At 47.8% G+C, this 18,647-nt stretch overlaps 1 protein-coding gene across 2 annotated transcripts in view; it reads right to left on the reverse strand.

The window, feature by feature from the left end:
* ICAM4 (intercellular adhesion molecule 4 (Landsteiner-Wiener blood group)) overlaps positions 1-18,647 on the reverse strand; it is a 110,266-nt gene that overhangs the window by 62,293 nt on the left and 29,326 nt on the right. The window contains exon 1 of one of the 2 annotated variants that reach the window (XM_069231799.1): positions 6,948-7,043. The exons of the other annotated variant lie outside the window; for it this stretch is intronic. The gene's annotated coding sequence lies outside the window, so the exon portion shown is untranslated. Of the gene's footprint in view, positions 1-6,947; positions 7,044-18,647 lie in introns of those variants that run through there. 2 annotated transcript variants of the gene reach the window in all.

Below are 18,647 nucleotides of genomic sequence, written 5' to 3' on the forward strand. Positions count from 1 at the left end.
ACTGACAGCACCTACACGTCAGGGGGGATTCCAGTGGGATGGCGGATTGGTGACATCAGGTCTGGCTCCAACTGGGTACATAGTTCCAGGATTGTGGCACGGTCAAACCTGTAGGTGAAGATTAAATGTCGCTCCTCCATTGTCAACAGGTCCACCAGCGGTCGGTACACCAGAGGATTCCGCCATCTTCTCAAATGTCCCAGCTGACGGCGCCTAGGAAGGACAACAACGACGATTGAGTAAATTTTTTTCCAGATATGTACCCACAGTTACACCGAACACGACACCAAACACCAAACCCTTCCTGTATGTGTGTTCAGTGTAGGCCTAGCTATGTGTGACGCAGAAGTAAATGAAGCCATGTGGGCCCCTGAAATGGCGGCTGCCTGACCTCTAAACTGGGACAATGGGATTGTGGGGTAACTGCGTTGCCGTTGCACACCGTCACGGTAGGCGGTCGTAGACCGCGGCGCAATGCTGCATTGGTTAATATTGGACCATATGGGTCCCAGGAGCCAATGAGGAATTGCGCCGGCGGTGATGATACGCACCGCCGCGGACGTCACCGCCGCGGACGTCACCGCCGCGGACGTCACCGCCGCGGACGTCACCGCCATTTTCTGGCTGTTCAATCACTAGAAACCCGATCTTGACAGGAGAGGACCAACACTGCAAGTGCTGCTGTGACCTCGGTCTGGAAGCGACGATGGCTGCTGCGTCTGGGGAAAGGGCCCCTGCCTCCACTGCTCAGGAGTTGGAGAAACTGGTAGACGGGGTCCTCCCCCAGTACACGCTACTCTATGGTCCTCCAGACCAACACTTTAGTACACAGGTAGCACGTTGTATGGGCTAGGCCTGGGTGGAGAGGGCTGGTTGTAAGAGGGAAGGGTGCAGAGTTCAGGGAACATGAATGCATGTGAATGAATGTGCCGCATGGCTAGGGTAGGGAGGGGGGCCACTCACATGGACAGTGCAGTTGGTAATGGCTTCGCTTCTTCCCTTGTGCATGTCATGTAGGTCAGCGCCCACCAGAAGAAGGACATTTGGCGTGCCATTGCAAAGGACGTCCGGACCCTGGGGGTCCACCAGAGACGGGGCACCCACTGCCGTAAAAGATGGGAGGACATTCGCCGCTGGAGCAAGAAGACGGTGGAGGCTCAGCTGGGGATGGCCTCCCAACATGGGAGGGGTGCCCGTCACACCATGACCCCCCTGATGTTCAGGATCCTGGCGGTGGCCTACCATGAGTTGGATGGGCGCTTGAGGGCATCACAGCAGACACAAGGGGGTGAGTACTCTCTCATTCTGCGGACTTTGCGCGCAGTGGAGGGGTCTGGGTGGGGAAGGAGGCCTGTGTGTGTACCTAGACCAGGCAGAAATACGTAGACTAGGCCCCTCCGTAATGCAGGCCATGTGGCACTCTACCCCACTGCAGTAGAGTGCCAAGTACAGGTATAGATGCCCCTGTGGCATCCATGTGTGCAGATGTCCACCATAGCCATGTAGGCCAGATCCCAGAAATTGCATCTGCAGAGGCCAGGAGCACAGCGTAGTGCAGGGGGCTGCTGTGTCTGTATTGTCCGCCAACGGTAGCGGTATGCCATGCACTCAACCTGTCTTTCTTCTGTTCCCCCCCCCCCTTTTTGTGCTCTCCCTGTTCTTTTGTGCATCAGCATCATCAGGCGGAGGTACAGTGGCACTGGAGCACGAGGGAGCTGCATCCCACTTGGCCCTGGAGGGCCACACCATGGACTCAGAATGCACCAGTGGGACGGAGGGCGAGGGGAGCTTCACGTCGGGCACCGGATCACCAACCAGCGACACGGACTTGTCCTCCGATGGGAGCTCCCTTGTGGTGGTGGCACCATCTGTGCGCCCCACTTCTACAGGTACAGCCGCCACCACCCCTACCAGCACCGCCCTCCGAGCAGCCTCTTAGCGTTCGAGCCGTGCCCGCTCACCCAGGAGGGTGGGCATCACCTTCGCCCCAGGCACCTCAGGCCCTGCCCCAGTCACCCCTGCTGCCCTCAGTGAGGAGGCCATTGACCTCCTCAGGTCACTCACTGTTGGGCAGTCTACCATTGTGAATGCCATCCAGGGTGTAGAAAGGGAGATGCAACACGGTAATGCATTCATGGAGGGCATTCATTCTGGTCAGGCTGTCCTTCAGCGAACCCTGCAATCTCTGGCCTCAGCACTGATGGCAGCCATTGTCCCTGTGTCTAACCTCCCACCTCCAACCTCCTCCACCCAGACCCAATCCCCTGTACCCCAGCCCATCCCAAGCACACCTACAGACCAGCATGCACACACCTCAACACCCAAAAGTAGCTCAGGCAAACATAGGCACCAGACAACCCACAGGCACACACACAAGCATCACCGACGTGCAGACACAGCAACATCCACTGCCTCCACTGTGTCCCCCTCCTCGTCGTCTCCCTCCTCCCTCCCAGTCTCGTCTACACTCTCACCTGCATGCACTACATCTACAGGCACTAGGATTCACACCAGAACACCCAGCACCACACCCTGCTCACCTGCACTCACCACCTCCACTCCCATTTACACGTCCCCTGTGTCCTCTCCCAGTGTGTCTGTGACGCCCCCTCCCAAAGTACACAAACGCGGGCACCCACACACCCAACATCCATCCACCTCACGACAGCCTCCAGTACCTGCACCTGCACCTGCACCCAAAACACCTAAAGTGACACCTCCTACAACCACTGCCTCTTCCTCCACTCCCAGACCCCCTCCAACTACCCATCCCAGTGTTCGTCAGAAACTGTCCCTCTGTAAAGTTGACCTTTTTGCCCCCACCCCCTCTCCAATTCATCAGTCCCGTCGTAGCGCCTCAGCCAAAAAGCCTCCAATACCAGTGGTGCCTGTTCAAGGTGTGTGGAGTGCACCGGCCACCAGGGCAGGCAGTGTGACCCGAAGCCAAAGCACTGGCAGCCCACCCCCTGTAAAGGCTCTGAAATTGGAAAGTGGCCGACAGGACCCTGTGAAGACTCCTGGAGGCAAAACAACTCACAGGGGTTCCAGGGGGATTGCAGATTCAGCTGTGACTCCTTCAAAGGTGGGGAAGGGCCAGAGGAAGTCTGCACAGCCTGGTGTGAGCAGCATGGCGGAGAAGGGGGGCATCCTTCCCGGCAGTCGGGACGCCACCCCCAGCACCATCGTCACTGGTCAGGAGACCACCGCCAGAGTCATTGCCCAGGAGGGCCCAAGTATCGTCACTGGTCAGGAGACCAGCGCCAGAGTCAGTGCCCAGGAGGGCCCAAGTATCGTCACTGGTCAGGAGACCACCGCCGGAGTCAGTGCCCAGGAGGGCCCAAGTATCGTCACTGGTCAGGAGACCACCGCCGGAGTCAGTGCCCAGGAGGGCCCAAGTATCGTCACTGGTCAGGAGGCCACCGCCGGAGTCAGTGCCCAGGAGGGCCCAAGTATCGTCACTGGTCAGGAGACCACCGCCACCGCCAGAGTCAGTGCCCAGGAGGGCCCAAGTATCGTCACTGGTCAGGAGACCACCGCCACCGCCGGAGTCAGTTCCCAGGAGGGCCCAAGTATCATCACTAGTCAGGAGACCACGGCCAGAGTCAGTGCCCAGGAGGGCCCAAGTATCGTCACTGGTCAGGAGACCACCGCCAGAGTTAGTGCCAAGGAGGGCCCAAGTATCGTCACTGGTCAGGAGACCACCACCACCGCCGGAGTCAGTGCCCAGGAGGGCCCAAGTATCGTCACTGGTCAGGAGACCACCGCCAGAGTCAGTGCCCAGGAGGGCTCAAGTATCGTCACTGGTCAGGAGACCACCGCCAGAGTCATTGCCCAGGAGGGCCCAAGTATCGTCACTGGTCAGGAGACCACCGCCAGAGTCAGTGCCCAGGAGGGCCCAAGTATCGTCACTGGTCAGGAGACCACCGCCAGAGTCAGTGCCCAGGAGGGCTCAAGTATCGTCACTGGTCAGGAGACCACCGCCAGAGTCATTGCCCAGGAGGGCCCAAGTATCGTCACTGGTCAGGAGACCACCGCCAGAGTCAGTGCCCAGGAGGGCTCAAGTATCGTCACTGGTCAGGAGACCACCGCCAGAGTCATTGCCCAGGAGGGCCCAAGTATCGTCACTGGTCAGGAGACCACCGCCAGAGTCAGTGCCCAGGAGGGCCCAAGTATCGTCACTGGTCAGGAGACCACCACCGGAGTCAGTGCCCAGGAGGGCCCCGGCTGCCACAGCCCCGCTGGGCAATGAGGGAACTTCATTCCACACACCAATGCCCAGTCCAGAGACCGTCATGGCAAAGCACCGCTGAACAGTCCCGAACCGCCATGGCAAAGCACCGCTGAACAGTCCAGAGACCGCCATGGCAAAGCACCGCTGAACAGTCCAGACACCACCATGGCAAAGCACCGCTGAACAGTCCCGAACCACCATGGCAAAGCACCGCTGAACAGTCCAGAGACCACCATGGCAAAGCACCGCTGAACAGTCCCGAACCGCCATGGCAAAGCACCGCTGAACAGTCCAGAGACCGCCATGGCAAAGCACCGCTGAACAGTCCCGAACCGCCATGGCAAAGCACCGCTGAACAGTCCCGAACCGCCATGGCAAAGCACTGCTGAACAGTCCCGAACCGCCATGGCAAATAACCGCTGAACAGTCCAGAGACCGCCATGGCAAAGCACCGCTGAACAGTCCAGAGACCACCATGGCAAAGCACCGCTGAACAGTCCCGAACCGCCATGGCGAAGCACCGCTGAACAGGGCATGCACCGGGGAAGAATGAAAAGGCCGCCACATCAAGCATTGTTATCCCATGTGCAGGTGGGACAGTGACGGGACAGGAATTTCCACGGGGAGACTAATCCAGTCTGGGCACCAGTCCCCCTCCAGAACCAGTGGAGAGTGTTATCCACTTGAGAGACCTTGGCTTTACACTCCCCAGGATTGCACAGTGGGCAAGCCACCCACTGTAGAGACTTGAGAGACTGTGGCTTTGCACTCCCCAGGATGTTATAGTGGGCAAGCCATCCACTGTAGAGACTTGAGAGACTGTGGCTTTGCACTCCCCAGGATGTTACAGTGGGCAAGCCACCCACTGTAGAGACTTGAGAGACTGTGGCTTTGCACTCCCCAGGATGTAACAGTGGGCAACCCACCCAATGTAGAGACTTGAGAGACTGTGGCTTTGCACTCCCCAGGATGTAACAGTGGGCAACCCACCCACTGTAGAGACTTGAGAGACTGTGGCTTTGCACTCCCCAGGATACATCAATGGGCATGGAGCCCCGTCGTGGATCTGGCTTTGCACTCATCCGGCCGAGGTGCCCCCCCTTCCCTTCCCCCTGAGGTGCCTGTAGTATTTCGATCTGATGCCCCGGTAGTGTTCTCTCTGTTTGTGGACAGGTATCTTTTGTGGGCCTCGCCCATGCTTTTTTGGACTAGTGGTGCACGGACATTGATATGTACATATCTGCACTACTTCTCGTAATGTATATACTTTTGTATGATTTTATAATATATCTGTATAATTTTGAGACATGTATATTGATACATTACAATGTTTGAACTGATTTTGTTTTGTCTTTGCATTCTTCCGGGTGGGTTGTGGGTTGTTACTGTGATTTTAGTGAATGCATTGGTGTGTGTGTTGTAATATGAGAGGGTGGGGGTGGGGGTGGGGGTGTTTCGTGTGTGTCCCCCTAACTTTTGCCTCCCCCCTCCCCTATGTTGTATGTGCAGTACTCACCGTTGTCTTCGCCGGTGCCGGCGTTGCTCTTCGTAGATGAGTAGGAATACAAGGGCTGGTAGGATTTGGAGTTCCGGCTCCATGGAGTCCTCCTTCCTCGTGGGATGTGTTCAGGTGAGCGTTTTCCCATTGCAGTAACTGTTTCTGCCGTGTCTTTATCCACGGTGAATCCGCCCCGGAAAAGGTGGCGGATTGGTAGGTTGTGATACTATGGGCGGTACATTGTCTTCCGCCTGTCTGTTGGCGGTGACCGCCGCGCTGCTTGTCTGTACCGCCGTGGCGGGCGGTGTGTTATAGTGGCTGTCTTTGTTGGCGGTTTCCGCCAGGGTCATGATTCCCTTTTTTTTTCCGCCAGCCTGTTTGCGGTATTACCGCACCTTTAACACCGTCCGCCAGGGTTGTTATGACCCCCTAATTGTTGATTACTTATTTTCTCTAAATCTTTACTTAATTGTTCAATCTTAATAATTTATTCATCCATTCGTCTTTTAGCCTGGGTAATTAGAGTTCCCATAAGTTTGGACGAACAGTCTGCTGTTTGCGTCCTCCACTCCTCCAGCAAATCCGGATCCATGTCACCTAAAGTGGGTAGTATTAAGATACGAAGGCCCCTTGGCACTCTACCACTTTCAATATACTTGGTTAATGATGTCATCTCCCACCACTTTTTAAGTTCCTAGATGCGTGCTTTCTCTAACTGATTAATAATGCTGGAGGTAGTGTGCATCTGAACCCCCGGGGGTCCATTGCTGATCTTGGTATTGTCAAACAATTCAGCTGCTGCTTGTTCCCACAGCCTTCCTCTGTTTAGCCATAATTGTAATAACCAGGAATTACCAGAGCTATACAGTCAAAAGATAATGTTCAATTTAACGCCACTAAATGAAGGAAAAAACCACGAAGAGTGAACGAATCTAAAATGCAGGACGCTGTGTAAATAACCACCGATGTTGAACTGGATATTTTTTATACTTATCGATTCGTTCTTGCAAATGGATTCTATGCTTGTAACAATGTATCTAGGGAGCGCCGTGTTATAAACACTGACTTTTAGTCTTTTTGTTGTTTGTTTTCTGGGCTGTGTGCCAATTTCGAATACGCTGTAATGCACCGAATGTTTAATAGCCGAACTGCAAAGAAGAATGAAACCTCCACCCTGCGGGCGTTCTCCAACCCCCCAGAGGAAAGTAACAATCCTACCGTGTAAATTCAGCTGTGTTCACATCCAGATAGCCAGGGCACGGTGCTGCGTGTGAAACACTTTTCAAATTCCTCCAGTTGATAATTCCACGCGCACTCAACCGGCGTACCAGCCATATCGTGTACCGGAGACCACGTAAAAAATAATACTCAACAGATGGAACGATAACCATCTGATAAATAGCTTTAGAAGGTAATAGAACTCCGAGGTGACTTGCAATATCCTAATAATGCCAGCAGAGGGTACTTTAGCACATGTAGTATATGGTTCCACCATTATCTTTCCCGTGAACCACGATGCGTATCTCTTTCATTTCAAAGATAGAGCATGTTTGCAAACATGAAGAATAAAAATAGAACCAATAGTGCAAAATTTAACACATAAAAAACCTGTTACATATTTGTTGAAAAAGGTATTAGCAACAGTTTAATACAAGTCAGTTTAAAAATGCTGCAGTAGTCAGAATGTATAGAAACATTCAGAAAGATGTCTGCAATTATCTAAGGAATGCAAAAATAAACATGTTCTTTCTGGTAGTTCTGTAAGTTAGAAAAATAAAGCTTTTAACGGCTGCTCCATGACCTGACCTGCCTTTCACCTTGGCTACTGGCAGCAGGCATTATGCCTTCAGAACTCGACTATAATAACTTATTACAGTTCAACTATTACACCTTTTCTTTATTATCAGTAACTGGTTGTGTGCCAAGTCGTAGATTATAAAGAAATTAGAGACAAGTGTTTATACAGGGATTGGAGGGTTAGGGGGTTTGGCCTAAGGTAACTGTAACTCTTGCCCCCACCATGAACAGTTTTTTAATGAATAATTCTACAGCAAATGTTGCAGTGATATTATCAATGATGTTATAAAAGATGTCATATGTACTGTAATATCTGGGGTAATTTGCAGTGCATGGCGAGGGTGTGAGTTATAGTTACCTTAGGGCTCGAGTTATAGTTACTTGCAATAACTCAAACAGGTGAATTTCTATGGGTTTGTATGTTTAAAATGTGTGTGTTACAAAACCGTCACTGTAACCTTTAGTTTTTAAGTGCATTTCTATGGTTTTTTTAATTCTATTTCCTAACTATAACATTTGTGTAACTTTTGTTTGTTTCAGTGAATTTGTATGTTTTCTAAGGTAATGTAATTTCAACTATACGACAAACCAACCCCACGTGACACTTAGGGTGGCCGTGCCCTGAAGCCAACCCCCAATAACCACCCAATAACGCACAGCCTACAGCCAGGTGTGGCAGGGGTTGGCCGCAGGGGAGTGATAGAAGAGAGAAGAGTCTAGAAAATTGTATTTTGGAGATCATAGTAGTAAAATGAGGCTTGGGCATAAAATCTGATGTGTCTGTCAGCCTTGCACAACCAATTTCAGCATCTGTCCTCCACTTCCCTTCTCTGTGAGTCTCGACATTTAACTGATAAACCCATTCTTTATGCCAAATTTTCTAAGCATCATGTTCAAAATCAACACTGATTTTTGTCTTATTACCTGGGCAACAGCATACATTGGATCCAGGAGATCCGGGTACCCCGAAAAATAAATAATTCACCTTCCAGGAACCAAGATGTAAAATAGAAGCTGATATATTTTGAGCATTCAATCATCTGACTAGCTAACGGATGGGCAATCAAACTAATCTGGCACATCAGAGCGATCTAATAAAACAAGAAACGTGAGCCTCTTAAATTCTTCCAGGTATGTAGTGAGCACTTTGCATGCGGTACCTGGCAGAAAGGCTGATCGAGTTGTGAAACATAGTATCACATTAGAGGAATAACAACCACATTATATCAATGGTGATAGGTGTTCAGGCATTTCTTTGAGCAGGCACTATGTAATAAAGCCTATTTAATACACCACACTGAAACGTTACCACAAAGGTTGAAAAATATTCAATTCATTATTCATGAGAGCAAATCCATCCAGTGGCATTAAACGCAGCCAGTTAGGTTTGAAATGTTAGACACTCGATGTATGAGAGCTCATATTTTCAGCACGTATCAAATCAATTTAGTTAAAATAGCTGCATGTCACTGAATGATTTGAAGTGAGCATTTGTGAGCAGTAGACAGAACAATATGCATCAAACAAAAAAAACAGTCCGCGCTGGGACTGATCAGAAGACTTAACGAAACCAAAATATATGATTTACAAAATAAAAGTACACTTCTGAACAGACAATGGTGACCAAACGTGTGTGTTTTCTCAAAACAGTGTTTAATACCGCAAATACGATTTATATGTGTAAAATAGAAGAGGGCTATGCAGTTCATAACCCCGCCCTGCCTCGCTGAAGTGTTCTTCTAAAGACCCTGGATAGGTTTGTGCACCTTTAAAAAGCGTGCACATAGTGTTAAAGCTGCATTACTTTTCGCCCAGTCTGGATCTTGTATAAACTTTATTCCGCCCAATGGCCATAAAAGTTGCACAATTAAAATATTTTAAAAGCAAACACAATACAACATCAAATATAATGTATACAAATATCATATATAAAAAATATTCTTAAGAGTATCCACTCTAGCTCTAAGAACACAAAGAAGATAAACAAACACTCGACCACAAAAACCTAGTGTGGTCCGTCAAGCCTAAAAGTACAGTTTATACATGTCATTCTGTAAAAAAATGTATTTATAAAAACTTCATACCCGGCTAAATAGTCATTAAAAAGGGATGCTCAAAACATTACTGGGCACACGCATACTACGTTTCACTCATAGGCATAAAAATTAGTTCATTAGGAACAAAGGGGAAACATCACTTACAACGCAGTAAATGCAACAAGAAGCATTTACCACAATGCCTTTAACGCATATGCGTTTACCACGCATGGCTTTACTACGCATGCCTTTACCACGAATATACCTTTACCGCGTACTCCTTTACAACGAATTTCGTTATAAAGGCATGAATGGTAAAGGTGTATGCGTAGTAAATGTTTTAAAGGTAAGTACAGGTAAGTATTAAGTGGGTTGAGTGATATATATATATATATATATTTATATATGTATATAGTGTTTAAGGTGAGTAACAATTATTGGTGGTAAATGCATTTTCAAGTTTTAGGGTGGGTACAGGATTTGGGGTGGTGAGGGCATTTTTAGATTTTAGGGTGGGTATGGCTTTTTGGGTGGTAAGGACATTGTTAGGTTTTAGTGTGGGTATGTGTTTTGGGGTGGTAAGGGCATTTTTAGGTTTTAGGGTGGGTATGGGTTTTGGGGCGGTAAGGGCATTTTTCAGGTTTAGGGTGGGCATGGGCTTGGGTGTGTTAAGGGTATTTTTAGGTTTTAGGGTGAGTATGGGTTTTGGGGTGGTATGGCATTTTTAGGTTTTAGGGTGAGTATGGGTTTTGGGGTGGTAAGGGTATTTTTAGGTTTTAGAGTGGGTATGGGTTTTGGGGTGGTATGACATTTTTAGGGTGAGTATGGGTTTTGGGCGTAGTAGGGGCATTTTTAGGTTTTAGGGTGGGTATGGGTTTTGGGGTGGTAGGGGCATTTTAGGTTTTACGGTGGGTATAGGTTTTGGGGTGGTAAGAGCAATATTGTCCTGCTTGCATTAATTGCCAATCCATGATCTAGGTAGAATCTGTTAAACTAACTCAAGAGGGACTCTAGGCCCTTGTGTTTTTTGATAGTAATAAACTATCATCCACAAACAGTAGGGCAGGTAATTGGTTACCCCTAGAATCAGGGAGTCATTATCACAGCCCAAAAGGTAGTCAATGCTGACATTTATAAAGAGCAAGAACAATGTGGGGATGAGGCGGGATCCTTGCCGGGCTCCTTTTGCAACCTTAAAAGGTTGGTATTTTCCCCATTTATAACCCATCTAACTTGTGCAAAACGTTCTGGGTGGAGTCTAACTAATAGATCGAGGAGTGGGCGGGGGAGCCCTTGGCCACATAGTCTGCACCATATCTTGTTGTCAGGCACCATATCAAATGCCACATTGAGGTCAACAAAAGCGGCATAAAGGCTAACCCTTTTTATATCTATTTCTTTGCACTTTATTAGTTGGAAACTAAAAACTTGGTCGACTGTGGGTTACTTTTTTTATGGAATCTAGCCTGAAACTGTGTTAAACGTTTATTTCCATTGACTCAAGTAAGGAGCTGATCTAATAAAAGCTTACAAAACTGTTTTCGTCTTGAATGAATAAGACTAATTGGACAGTAGTTGGTTGAGTCAGACATTGGCTCCTTCTTGTATATTGGAATAATCTCTGCCCCTTTTCTATGAGGTTGGAATCTCACCTTCTGCTAAAATGGCATTGAGAAAGTGTGGAAGATAGGGTGCCCAGATTAGCGGTTCAGACTTAAAGAGGTCCACCTATATTCGATCTAGCCTGGGTGCCTTTCCAGCCTTCTGAGATCTAATGGCCACAGCCTCTTTGGCCGCTGTAAATATCCAAACATCTTTAACAGCATCTGGTTTAAACAAATTCTCACAGGGTGCTGGAGTTAACATAGAGCCAGGGTAGTCAGAATTTGCTGGTGTCACAGGGGAGCTACTATATAAGTATTCAAAATGGTTCACCCAGTCTTGAGGAAGAATGTGTGATTCTGGCTTCATCCTGTGTGTCTTAGTGCCACGTGCTACTATATCCCAGAAGGCTACCAGGTCCCTTGTGTGCCTTGCAGGCAAAATTTCACTCCAAATTGCAGTATCCCATGTAGATTTTGCTTGTGTTAAGGTTAGTTTATAGTCTGCTCTAGCTGACTGTATAACCTGCAGAATCCCTCTTTTAAGGGCACTACCAAGATTGCTCTGGGCTGTCGTACAAGCCCTGATGTACCATATAGGGTCTGCCTTGTGGGGGAGGTTCTTAAGTGGGGGGTCAGGTTTAGTAAAAAAAATAATTTTCTGGTTTTCAAACCATTCAGAATGGATATCCAAAATCAAATTGGGGGCTGCCTCTAAATTAGCTTTGTAGGACAAAATTGGAACTAAGGGCCATATGTATCAAAAAAACGATTTGCGTTTCTTAAATAGCAAATTTTAAGAAATCGCTATTTAAGGAATGCAAAATGGTATGTATGATTTTTGTGATTCGGTAATAGCGATTTCTTAAAAATCGCAAATGCTATTACCGAATCGCAAATAGAGAATCCAACCCCATTCTCACCTATGGGCCTGTTGCAAATGTTTTTGCATTTCCCAAATTGTGAATTCCAGCTAGGAATTCACAAATTAGGAAATGCAAATCCCAGGGTGCTGGGGGCCTAAGGCCCCCTCAGCTGCACCCCAAAACATTTTTTACGGACATGTGAAGCACACACATGCCTTAGGGGCATGTGTGCGCTACATGTCAATTTTAAAAATGCATTTATAATGCATTTTTAAAATTCGCAAATGCTTACCACCAAAACTTTTATTTGTAGTAATTGCATTTCCTAAATGCCCAATTCGCATTTAGAAAATGCTTGATAAATTTGATTTGGAAATCGCAAATAGGAATTCTCTATTTTCGATTTCCAATTTAGAGAATCGCAGTTTGTGATTCTCTAAATGGGGTCACAATTATAAAGAATCGCTATTTTAGCGATTCCCCAAAATTGCACTTTGAATGCCTTTCATACATTGTGAAAGCCATTTTTGCATTCGCAAACGGATGAATTTTGCAATTCACACCATTTGCGAATGCATAAAAGCTTGATACATCTGGCCCTAAATCTTGATATAATAAGGCATTCTTGGACTCATTGTCTTAATGCTCTCCCACTTAATTCTTCTCCAATTATTACGGACCGAAAGGAGAGAGTTCAGTAGTCCTACTCCTCCCTTCACCACTTTCACAAAGGGAGTGGTCACTTTCATATCTCGACAGGATTTCCATATCAATAACATTTCTCCAGTATTGGACATGTAATAAAAAGTAATTAATGCAGCTCTGATAGATATTCCTCTTGAATGTGGGACATATATCCGAGTCAGATTTAGTTCTACCATTACATGCCCTCAAACGACAACTCATACAAAGATCCAGCATTTGCAATGCAGCCCCTGGAGGTAAGGGGAACAATAGACTAATAATTTGTGGAATACCCCAGAATTGGTCTTCCTCTCCTGCTTCTTTGTTATAGGGAGCCGATGGTTCCAAGCATACATTAAAATCCACAGCCACTATCACAACTGCATCTTTAGCAGCCTGTCAGATGGTCTACCTGATTTAGACTTACATGCTGGTACATGAAATGTTTTAAAGCCCTGCCCATATGAATGGGAGATCTCCTAAGTTTCTTAAAACATAATTATGTCAGTTGATTCTATAACATCCCCCCAGTCCTATTCCAAGAAAACATTGTCAAATGATTCATATGTGCAGTGAGCGTTTCTGTGGGAACTGTATGTTTAAACTCAGGAGGACGCTACCTCTCCCGCAGGCTAAAATCATTCCTTGGGGTAAAACAGCGAACCTCCCTTTGATCGTGACTTCAATGAATGGTAATGGGTACTGTATCCTCTAAACTTGGGGTCCCGCTATAATTTCCCCCAATTGCACCCTCAAACACACATACTGTTTTTTGGGCTAGGTGTGGGATTAAAAGTACATACGGAGATTTTGCTGGGACAGGGATGCAAAGAGCTATGCTACATTCTTCAAAAGCAGTCCTTTCGGCCCTAACAGCATTCCATTGGGCTGTTCTTTTCCTAATTGTTTTTACTATGTCCCTTGTCAAATTTACCAGGGGGTGGTTCAAATTTAACCCGATCAGGTCTTCCGCGGTCACGTTCTCGTGCACAGGAATATGAGCAAACAGCCGCAACAAGTTCCCTCTAATGAGGGTGTCCATAGAGCCCTTCGGAAATTGAGGCATAAAGAGCAGTACTAGATGAGAACTCTCCTCCCTGTTGCTCTAATGATGGTTTAAATTTTGCTGCTCGTTCAACTGAGCTATAGAGGGGCCTCTGCTGGTGGCCATAAGCTGTGCCAGGGAGCTATTGTTTGCCGTAGAGGTGTGCTCACCTTTTGGGTGCTCCAATTAGGAGTCCTCACCGTCCTGCCAGTGAGTTTAGAAGAAAAATGCCCCCACAGGGTATGCCATTAGTGTGGGGTGGGCACACACACACAGACCTCCAGTCACCCGTGTCCGCCACAGCAAGTCATCCGAACCCTCCAAGGTGCGCGAGTTCCCTGCAGTGAACTCCTCTGAGCCAGCCACCTGCGTCCACTCTGTGCGGGGCTGAACTCCAGCACTCTTCAAAAGGAGTAGCACGTCTGGGGCCCTCCAGGGCCTCCCATGAGGCTTCTTTACTGAGGGGAAGCCTCCCAGGCCCTTCCTGCTTCTCCCCGGGCAGCGCAGCGGTGAACAGACTAGCTGAGAAAAGTGCTTGGCTCTCAGCACCTCAGCCGTCCAAAATGGATTCCTGCATGTGCCCTAGGGGCACTAGATGGTATATGCCTTGTCCGCACACTCCAGAACGGTCAGTGGTCGTCGCCGCACTTTTCCTTCACTCTGGACCCTACACAAAGTGGGGAACCAAAGCAACAGGCAACCAGGACACAGTCACTTGAAGAACAGGGGCGCTCACCATGCACTCCCGGCAGATTTGAGAATAGCACTCACCTTGTGCTACGTCTCCTGTGCTAAAGCCCTCACCTCACACTAGAATTTAAAACAAAACAACCACTGGAGAACAACTGGAGAGCACAAAGATGCTGGGAGCAAGCAGCAAGCCACCACATCAGGTTTCTTGAGCAGAGTGGCAATCTTTCTGGTAGCCTAGCAGGCCACAGGTCAGCACAACAGCAGGTCAGTCTTAACGGCAGTCCTTCCTAACATAACAGCTCCTTCCAGTAGCATCTGTTTACAGGTCGAAATAGTGTCTAAAAACATGCAACTATGGCCCTTGTACTTATTTTCAAAATGCCTTTGATCTAGAAGTGCACAGCTCTCCCTCTCAACTCCAACCCTGGCTCCAGACTTCAGTAGGGGTTAAACGAGCCCTTTGGCGAACACAGCTTATACGAATGTATGTACGCCCCACCTTCCAATCTCCCAGTCCAGGAAGACCATTCAGTATGCAGATGTAATCCTGTTAAACCCAACTCCGTGTGACGGCTGTCTAGAAAGTATGTACAAAGCCCAGCTGTCACTCTACACCAGACGTGGATTGGAGTCAGGCTGCAAAGGACAAGAGCCATAAGCACAGTGAAATGCCAACTTTTTAAGAGTGGCATTTCCACAATAGTAATAAAAAATCCACCTACACCAATATGCAGGATTTCTCACTACCATTCCAAACATACTAAACATGCCCACGCTACTTCTCATAGATCAGAAATTACCACTTAGACATATATAAGGGAATTCCTAATGCAAACCTATGAGAGCGACAGCAGTAAGAAACCACATAAGCTGTTCGTCACTACCAGGACATGTCACACAATGAAGGCACATGCCCTACCTTTTACCTATACAGCACCCTACCCATAGGACTACCTAAGGCCTACCTTAGGGGTGACATATATGTAGTAAAATGGGAGTTCCAGACTTGGCAAGTCATTTTAGATGTCAAGCCGATGTGGCAGTAAACTGTGCACGCAGGCCCTGCAGTGGAAGGCCTGAGACAGGTTTGAAAGGCTACTTCTGTGGGTGCCACAAGCTGCACTTCAGGCCCACTAGTAGCATTTAATTTACAGGCCCTGTGTACATGGGATACCACTGTACAAGGGACTTATACGTAAATTAAATGTGCCAAACAGGTGTGAGCCAATCATACCAAGTTTAAAGGATCAGCAGTGGTAAAGTGCCCAGAGTCCTGAAGCCAGCCAAACAGGATCAGATAAACAGGAAGGGGAAGGCAAAAGGTTTGGGGATGACACAAAAATGGGTCAGGTCCAACACTTACATGCTCTGAAGATGCAGGAATATTACCACATGTCAATAGTCTCTCACTTCCAGCCGCTTGGTGAACAGTTGCACTACTGGAAATTTGTGGGCTCATTTGTGGCCCTCAGGGATCCGAAGGACTCCCATATGACATTGGTGCCTTGGTCCACCTTTTCACTGTGTGTGCCTTGGGGCACATCCAGTGCTGTAGGTTCACTTCCCCTATCAAAGGGAGTGGGCCCCTAGTCCTGGTCACCCACACTCTGATGATTCCTTATCTCATGTTGACTTTAGCACCGACTGGCCATCAGTCTTCAAGTCCTCCCTGTGGTGATTTGACTCTTCTTCTTCAAGTAATACAGGTGCAGCTGGGGGGCTACGATGGATGTATGAATGGGAAGCAGGGGTTGATGTTTTATCTGTGTAGGTGAAACAAAAATTGGTAAAAGATTGCTGGAATTCGTGGATTTCTTCATCACTACTGGGTGTCTTAGGCGACGGGGTAGTTTTTTTTAAGAGGTGCTGCTTTTCTGACTGTTTTTTCAATCTTTTTTCCCGTTCTTGTTAAGCAGGAAGTTAGTAGCGACTGGGATGCTGATCCTGTTTTAGATATCACTTGTGGCCCTCTTGTAATATCTGATGGGTCACTTGCAAGGGGCCTTTCTTGAGACTCCTCTTGTAAAACCATTGGATTGACTGACATGGAGCCGTCTGGCGTTTATTTACTACAAGTTGCATCAAAGAATTCCCAAGAGTCCACCAGAAATCGTAATGGCGTGGTTCGCTGATGTCCTGCAACACCTTATACCATGCACAAAGGACCACACAAATGACACTGCGCAGATCTTCACTAGGCCCCACGATAAAGCAAACATAAGCTTTAAGTTTGAGGTGGAGAACAGGTGTCAAAGAAGCAGGAAATGATAACGGTCTAGGAAGGGAAAACGTGAGCTTTTAACCGGAGGGTGCCTGCAGCTTCTTGGTGAGTACAGCCCTCCTGCAGTCTCCTAGCAACTGACAACATATTCGGGAGCATGTGACTGCCAAGCCATGGGAAACACAAGCTTAGAACAGAAACCAGTTCACGTCACCAACTGTCATACCACTAAGGTGTGCCAGGGATGAGTTCGGATGAGAGTGGTCATGCAGAGGACAGGGTTTGGTGAATGGAGGGCACCACTTAATTTAAAGGAGCCGCACGGGAGAAAGGATCTCAGCTGCAAACACAATCAGCTAGCAATTAAGTATAGTGCTTGACAGCAAGAGTAGGCCACTTCTTAGTGCTACAGTAAAGAGGTTTAGTGGCTACACAGTGTGGAGCGTGGAAACGGAATTATATTAATCCCCACTTTGTTATTTCACCAAATTGTGTTATCCTCAGTGATTAACTGGTTTTCCTCACGTACCTTGTTTTTAGAAATAATCACAAATGTGATCCCTTAGGAACTTATCAGATATTGATATGACGTACAAAGTGGAAATGTGGGTTATTATTTAGATTGTGCAGACTGTGGTGAACCTAAGGGGTGAACCCGTTTTAGGGGGGGCACTTGCTAAGCGAAAAGACAGAGAAAACAGGAAGGAGCTCTCTCACACTGAAATGCGTGTCTTTGTGGCAACGCATGGGATACAGTAATGAAATAGTGGGATGATGGAGGCGGTGCATGGACAAAGACAAGCAAAACACCACCATGAAAAAACAGCATTTGCAATGCAATGGGTCTCGCGTTTCTTCGAGTTAAAACTATTAGCGTTGTAAACTCCTAACTGGACTTTTCTTGCCACATAAATTAAAAATGAAAAGTAAAAGTTTCACATAAGTGAGATGACGCCCATCATGAGTGCAGAGCAGACACACAAAAGGAAACAGAAGTTCGCTCCCAGTGAAACGTATTGGCAAAAGTGTAATTATCCATGTAACCAGCAAAAGTGCAAATATCCATGTAAAAGGGTTGATGTCATGCAAAGCCCTCGACTACTGCCCAGCGAGATCACGCTGCTACGAATTAAAGGAAAAAGTAGTGCAGAGACCACACGGAAAACATGGACCCTTGTATGTTTTCAGTTGTTGCCCGGTGCGCTCAAGGCGGGCCAAACACCAGAAAAGACATGACGTATGCATGCCTTTCACTAATTAAATCAAGTGAATTTTAAAAGGCAAGCCCACGAACCAACCAAACTGATGGGCGTGTGGTGGGTGTGGTTATAAGCCCACAGAGAGAGATTACACCAGGAACACAGCGCTTTGCGCTCGACCCTAAAGACCACACTTGGATGAAAATAATGGGTACTTTGTGGCTGCATGAAGCCCCAGAGGGATACCTGTCCACCCACAGAACCCGTGGGTGGCTCAGACAAAGCTATGTTTATAAAGCTGGTGGAGTTCGCTGGCTGAAAGGGCAGCCGGCACAGATGCTCTGAAAACTAATGGAGGTCCAACATATTACAAGAGACCGATGCCTCTAGTCTCATAGTGGTGGGGTATGGGCAGGGCTGGTTAAAGGGCTAGAGGGAGAAGAAGCCATTCGGAAAAAATGGGAGACAGACAATATGGAGTGGGGCTGGTATAGCACATGGCAGTGAGCATCTGTGGGGCACATGGTGCAGGGGCCCACATCACACACCCACACGTACAGGGTGGGAGACTTGGCTAACACATGCAACTGAATGTTGAAGGGTTGAGTGGGTGCTGAATGCAAAGAGAGGGGGCACAGGAAGTCTCCAGGGGCAGATGCCAAGGAGTGAATCCTATAGATATGCGCACCATGCAAGGATTGCAGCCTGTCATGCATTCAAGGGGGCGTGCCTGCTTACTGTTTACCTTTGATGTCCAGCTCCACGTGGATGATGCT

The sequence above is a fragment of the Pleurodeles waltl genome, chromosome 4_2, assembly GCF_031143425.1.
Source record: "Pleurodeles waltl isolate 20211129_DDA chromosome 4_2, aPleWal1.hap1.20221129, whole genome shotgun sequence".
Classification (NCBI taxonomy): Eukaryota; Metazoa; Chordata; class Amphibia; order Caudata; family Salamandridae; genus Pleurodeles; species Pleurodeles waltl.